We start from the raw sequence: 7,633 nt of genomic DNA on the forward strand, positions 1-7,633 counted from the left end.
CTATCAAGATACTTCACTTGCACGACAGATCGCCCTATGCGGTAAATGTAACATCCTAACTCCAGGTATACTTTGAGAACGTTGATCTATTAAGCTATTGTCTATTCTAGCCTTATTATAAAATGAGTAAAAATGAGTACGCAGGGCGTACCTTAGGCGTACACTTAGCGTACTCATCAGCGTGCATGTGACGCGGAGGCTACCTAGTACGCTGGGCGTACTAGGCCCAGAGTGCAACCCTAATTTGGGTTGAGTCCCCTATATAAGGGATATGATGACCTCATTTCTGGCCACCATTCACAGAGAAAAAACCCTAAGAGTGCCCTAACCCTCGTTCTAAAGCTTGTGTGTGTGTGTGTTTGAGCCTTGAGAGTGTTTGTGTGATTTTGAAGAGAAGAGAAGGTCTTAAAGAAGAAGTAGTTGGAGTCCAAGCTTTTAGATCCGAGCAAATCATAGTCGGAAGCTTCTTATTGAGGTATAAAGCTTCAAGCTTTCTTATCCTTTGCTTTGGTTCTTTCATTTGGTGTATTTAGGGTTTTTGTCCCAAAAGGTGGAGACTTTATGAGCAAATGAGCTCCAAGGACCTTGATCTACCCCTTTTCAGTGTATATTGTGACATAGAGTCATAAAAATCCAATCATGGACGTTAGGAGTGAGCCATGCATGAGTTGTGAGCTTCTTAAGGAAAGGGGTTGTGTGTTTTGAGTGTTGGTGACCTTTGGAGGTTTTTGAGCATTCTAACAGTCCTAAGGTGTTCATGCAACCCTAGAAACCTTGGATCTATGTTTGAGTAAGATACATGCAAAATTGATTTTTCCAAGGTTCATAATCCTATGTAGCATACATGCGGAACTTTTTAAACATAAACGTTAGCTAGAAAATACTGTATAGTAGTTTGGATTCCTTGAAAACCTTGTGAGCCTAGCACCCCAAGTGTGACGCCTCAAATGTCTCACATAACACCAAATGCACTTAGACTAAAATTTGAATGAAATGTAGAACACTTCTAAAATCGGCTAGCCCTCTTCTTTCTTGGTTAAGTGCTGACTTAGATGAACATTAGGATCCTTATATAGTGTGTTACAATTAGGGTTACACCATGTAAACCCTAATTGTCATGACCTTTCATTTCCTTGACCCATGGGTTCAATAAACACCATGGAGCATCCAATGGGTTTTAGCCCAACTTAATAATCCATGGAGCATTAGCCCACTATACAAGTATGAGTGATTCACACAATCAACACATATATTTAATTAGTCTTCTTTTGATCACTTAATTAATTCCAAATTAATTCTTGATCAATACTAATTAAATAATACTATTAATATATTAGAACTTATAATATATTAATAAACCATAAGTGTTATTTCTCTCATTTTAGTCTATCCAAATGCATGATGCCATGCAACCCAAATGGACCATGTCAAACCAGGTCAAGTACATACCAAAAATAGTTATGGACTTAGACACCTTATCCAACAACCTTTTCAACCATGCAAAGTCATAAAGTTACTGACTTTATGGATTAAGAGACATTAGAGTGACCAGATCTGAAATATGAGCTAATGTCTTAACTGATTAAGACCAAAATCGTGAGGAGTGTGAAACCGGGGTGTACGCTGGGCGTAACCCCAGTACGCGCAGCGTAGGGTTCGAGCACCCCCGATTTTGTGTCGCAGCCGAGTATGCTTAGCGTAGGGAGGTGGTACGCAGCATACTCCCTGCTATTGACTTTTGTTGACTTTTAGGGTTTGGTCAAAATTGAGGACTATTAAGCCTATGGAGAGGTAAAATGGTCTTTTACCCTTCTGTGAGTTGTAGAAGGGTTAGCCTAGCTCCTTGAGGGCCAATATTAATTAGGGATAATTATTATGTGTTAGGCGGAGGCTAGACCGGTGGGGTAGAGTTCGAGATCCCGAGTACGATATTTCCATTCACTAGCTTACAAGGTGAGTCTTCTCACTATACTTACCTTGAGTGGTAACTTATGTGTGACTAGTAGGTCTTATGTGCATGTGCTTAGTATTGAGATATCCTACTATTTGTTTTGCGATATGTTTACTGTGTATTATATTGAGTTGTTGAGTTGAGGGACTAGAGGGTCCATCTGAGTTGTGGGACCGGAGGGCCCTACTGAGACACATTGACCGAAGGGTCCTACAGAGTTATAGCCTCAAGTGGCTAATGTGTGATATGTTGTATTTTGGGGAACTCACTAAGCTTTATGCTTACCGTGTTATGTGTAATGTGTTTCAAGTAGTTTTGATGATCGCGGCAAGGTACCGACATGATTGTACACACTGGCGAGAGATTGTTTTTATGATTCTGTGATTTGTGTTTTAGTTGTTGACATTTGAGACATATGTGATTTTTGAGAATTATGAAATGAGTTATTTTATCTTTTTAAAATGAGAAATTTTTTTCGAAAATTACGTTGTTACAAGTTGGTATCAGAGCCTTGGTTTGAGGGATTCAGTTGCACCCTCGGGTATGTTTGGACTCAAATTGAGGATTTGAGAAAGATGTTCAAAAAGAGATAAATTTTTTTTATAAAATGAGATAGAGTCTAAGAGAAAATGAGCCGGAGCAGTGTGTATAATCAGCCAGAGCTGAGCGGTGAATTCCCAAAATACCCTCATTTTGTGTTATTAGATATTTTATGAAATATAATGCATGCTAGAGAATAGGCTAGGTAATTCGTATATTAGGACTAGGGTGGCCTGATTTGTGATGCCTTAGCCTATGGATTTCTGCTATCAGTGATTTTCTTTGAGTATGAATATTTAGCAGGAACGAGCCAGTGAGAAGGTTTTCTGTGAGAGTAGCTTGTGAGACATGGATTACTTGTGATTGGGATCCGAGGAGGAGGACTTGGGGTGAACACTGATGGGGTGTGGAAGGTAGTATTGGGCCCGTAGTACTGGAAGCACCAGATCAGTAAGCAGTCAAAGTAGGAATCCTTAGGATGCTAAGGAACAATTAGGGACGAGTGATCGACTGCGAGTACGCTCGAGCGAGTCTCTAATAATTTTGTGTTGTATTTCAGAGACATCATGGTGGGAACTCGCCATAATCCCGGGGGCAGTGGGAATACCGATGAGGAGATATGGAGGATGATCCACGAGGAAGTGGTTGCAGCTATCCGAGCAGAGATTCTAGAGATGTTTGGGTCTATCAAGACCACCTTGATACAGATGTTTGATGAGCGATATGCTGCTATCACTGAGGCTGCTGATGCCACGGCCACTGCAACTGTCACCGCTGCTAGGCCTCGGGAAGGTGATTCATTATTGTTCCGGGAGTTTAGCAACACGAAGCCACTAAAGTTTGATGGGATGCAGGATTTGATCGCTGCGATGAGGAGTATCTCTGATATCGACGGGTGTTTTTACACGTGTTCATGTCCTGACCATTTTAGAGTTCGGTTTGCGCTGAACCAGCTTCACTTGGGAGCAAAGGACTGGTGGAAGTTTGCGGCAGCTGGTTTTACCACTACAGATCATGCTGCAGTGACATGGGAGAGGTTTGTTCAGATGTTACAGGACGAGTATGTTCCCCCAATGGAGAGGGAACGTTTGGCATAGGAGTTTCTGTCTCTCAGGCAGAAGACAGAGTCAGTGACAGAGATTTCAGGGATGTTCCATGAGAGGGCGATGTTCAATGAGATTTCAAGGATGTTCCATGAGAGGGCAATGTTTTGCCTTGAACACGTGTCCATTGAGCAGGCATGTGTGAGCCGATATTTGAGCATATTGAGGAGGGATATACGAGAGTTCGTGGTGAACTCGTCGTACCGGACATTAGTCGAGCTTCAGGCCAATGCTAAGAGGAGGGAGATTGGAGATATCGTATTTTAGAGTTTTGCATTTCATAGTAGGCTTTTATACAAAACTAGTTTATAACTCGTGAAAACCATGGTTATAAAATTAATTAAACTTTCATATTAAAAAATCAAAATTATTAACAAGTTATTTTAAATAATTATTAATTAAAATATATTTTTTTGTTATATAAAATATAATTGGTGATTTAAATAAATATGTAAAGTTATATCACCTTATAATATGTATTTATTTTATTTTATTTTTTAATCTAATGTTATTAATTTTTTTTAGAACGGCGGAGATTTTGTTAAAAAACTAGCAAGAAGCTAGAAAAAGAAACATTACAACATATTACATGCAATAGAAGGATTATGGAGCCAAGAAAACCAACCTATCTTAGCTTTAGTACACCTATTTGAAATCCAAAAATAACATTTTTCAACCACATCATCAAAAATAAAAGATTTCCTAGGCACCACCGTTCCAAAGATAGTAGCATTCCGAAAATTCCAAACGCACCATAAAGTCGTAAAAATAACTGCCTTAAAAGCTTTTCTTCGACCACCTCTCAAACCAAACGACTGAGACCATAAAAGAATAGAATCAATTGATAACTGGGAAAGAATCTGAACATCCCACCAAATAGCCACACAAGACCAAATATCCCTCAATTGAATACACTCAGCAAATAAGTGATCAATAAACTCAACAGTCATAGAACAGATAGGGCACATAATCGTGTTAAGCGTAATCCCACGATGCAACAACCTTTCTCTAGTTGGAATACTCCGCAACCGTAACCTCCAAATAAAAATATTCAATTTAATAGGCACCCAATTATTCCATCTAGTCTCAATACCACCCGTCCCCAACAAAGCACTATCAATAAGAAATGTAGCAGACAAAACTGAAAAAGAATCAGAAACATCAATAGACCAACCCAACCGATCAGGAAAAGAAGTAAGGTGGAGATCATGCAACAACTCAGTCAACTCATCCCACTGGGTCTGCTCAATTCCATCCCTAGGAATTCTTCTTAGAGAATCAACACTCCAAAACCATAACCCTATCACGAATGGAAACACTCCGATGAATATCCAGTGCATTAATTCTGGGGAAAGACACCGCAAGAGGCTGGTCACCTTTCCAAATATCATGCCAAAAAGAAGTGTTACTCCCATCTCCAACTCTAATCGGACTAAAAGACAACAAATCCACACCCCAATCTCTAAGCTGCTTTAGCATCCTAATAATCCCACTCCAAGGACATGTCCCCCTCTTCTCAACGACAAGGAATAACCACCCCCACCAGGGCCATGTAAAGCTTTCACCATCCTGACCCAAATATGATCTGGATTATGGAAGAATCTCCACCACCAACGAAAAAGAAGATCCCGATTAAAAGAGAACAGACTTCCAATTTCAAGACCGCCATGTTTTTTATCAGCCAAAGCTCTATCCCAACGCACCCAATGCATACAAGTATTCTCTAAATCAGTACCCCAAAAAATCTAGAACGCAAAGACTCCAAAGAATTAATAACACTAGACGAAACCATAAAATTGGCCACCAGATCACTCCCCAAACTTCCAAGAACTGACTTAGTCAATGCAAGACGACCTCCAATAGAAAGAGTCTTCGCTTTCCAACCAGATAATCTGGAACGAAATTTATTCTGAATAAAAGACCGCACAGAAACTCTAGGCATATTTTACCTAACCGGCACCCCTTAATGAACAAAAGGAAGTGAACCTGGAACACAACCCAAAGTAGCAACAACAGACTCCATTTGAGAAAAAGGGACCCCCACTCCAGTCAACTTGCTTTTTCGCAAATTAATTTTGAGACCCGACGCCATATAAAAACACCTCAACATACGTAAAATACAATTGGCGTTATTTGGATCCCATGTAGAAAGCAGAACAACATCATCAACATAAAACAAATGAGAGATATGAATATCACTTATGGAGATTAGATAAAATTTGAAATTTGAAATTTATTAATTTAATATAATTAGAGTGAAAAATTTTGAAATTTGGAATTTAAATGGAGAATCAATTATTAATTTAATATAATTAGAGTGAGAAATTTAAAGTTTAAAATTTAAAATTGATAATAAGAGGTTGACAAATAAAATGATAGATGACATATAATATTAATGAGAAGTTCTAATCGTATGACACTTGTCAATAGAAAAATAAATTTATTTATTTATTAAAATTAAAATAGGGAGATTTGGGTTCACTTTGGTGGAAATTTAGGAAGTATTTGTGAAAAGCAGTTTACTGGAATGGTCATTATGCTGATTTTATCTAATCTATTATGTTCCACCAACTCATTGATAAAAATATGTGTAGAACCTAAAAAAAAATAGTAAAAAATTACCGAAATGAAAGACCATGGTAGATTATCATGTTCCACCCAAGCTACCATAATATCGTATATACTATAATTTTGAAATGTATACGTACTTGAAATATTTTATGTACATATTTGATAAGATAATCGATACACGAACGAGAGAGACAATTAAAATCGAAGATGTCTTCATTTACATCCAGGCTCCAGCAACCAACCAGAAATATAGGTTTAAAGATGGCCGACATACAGCAATCAACCAATACACATGAAGGTACCTATAACGTTTCAGACTATTCTATAATTGACGTATTAAAATAGCATAATTAGTTTGTCTTTTGTGTAACTTGTATGTTGTTGTTATGCCAAACTATTTTGGTCTGCTTTAACTACTTACGTTATAATATATCAGGACTTCGATTTGTTATTTCAGAAGATCGCATCTATTTTTAACAACATCAAGCATCCCACCAAAAGGGTCGACTTTTATAGTTTGTATATTATGATTAAAGTTCGATTTTGTTACTTATACCATAAACAAATTCCAATTATTAAAGGAGGGCCCTTATGGGGGTGTATGTTCTCCATTGCCATGTTCACATTTCACAAAGTTTAATTTAAAAATGGTCGTTTATATATGTAGTAAATAGAGATGTTTCTAATTCAGAGGTAATATTTTTCTAATGGAAAAACGACAACAAAAAGTTTAATCTTTTCATATACGTTATACAAAAAAACGGTAAACTATAACTATACTTTATGTCTTTTAGTGAAAATTGCAAATTTTATTCTCAAATAAATTTGCTAATTATAATGACTAATTACCATTATAAGATATTAGCTTTTGGTGGAGCACAAAAAGTATTAAAAAGATGTTTAGTGTTTACAGTTTTGATCGTAATCAGTATAAAATAACTAAATCAAAATTCAATTTTGTGGTGGTCATCAATGTTATAATTAATCTAACCGGTATAAAACAACTAAATCAAAATTCAATTTTGTGGTGGTCATCAATGTTATAGGATACTTTAATACTTAAGAGCACGTTTACTTCGTGAATTTGGAAGTAATTGTGAAGGAATTAGAACGTAAATTTTAATCAAAATTAGAATTGTTTGACAAAATCAAAGTAATTGCAATTATTTAAATTCTATTAAATTTTGCTTTTGAAAGAACGGTCATTCTTTGGCTAACAAAAAAAATAATTCCTTATGTTTATTAATAAGACAAAAATGTATGCCACGTCATCTTTATTTTATCTTTGATCTAACACGTCATCTTTATTTTAGCTTTGATCTAACATATCAAAGTAGATTATCATTATCTCTTTCAATCCACACAAACATACCCACACAACCATGCAACCTATCCATAACCACACACCCACCACCACCATCAACCATATGTGTACACAGCCGCACACATAAGCCTACATCCTTGCCTA

This window comes from Lactuca sativa, chromosome 8 (genome assembly GCF_002870075.4).
Source record: "Lactuca sativa cultivar Salinas chromosome 8, Lsat_Salinas_v11, whole genome shotgun sequence".
Taxonomy (NCBI): Eukaryota; Viridiplantae; Streptophyta; class Magnoliopsida; order Asterales; family Asteraceae; genus Lactuca; species Lactuca sativa.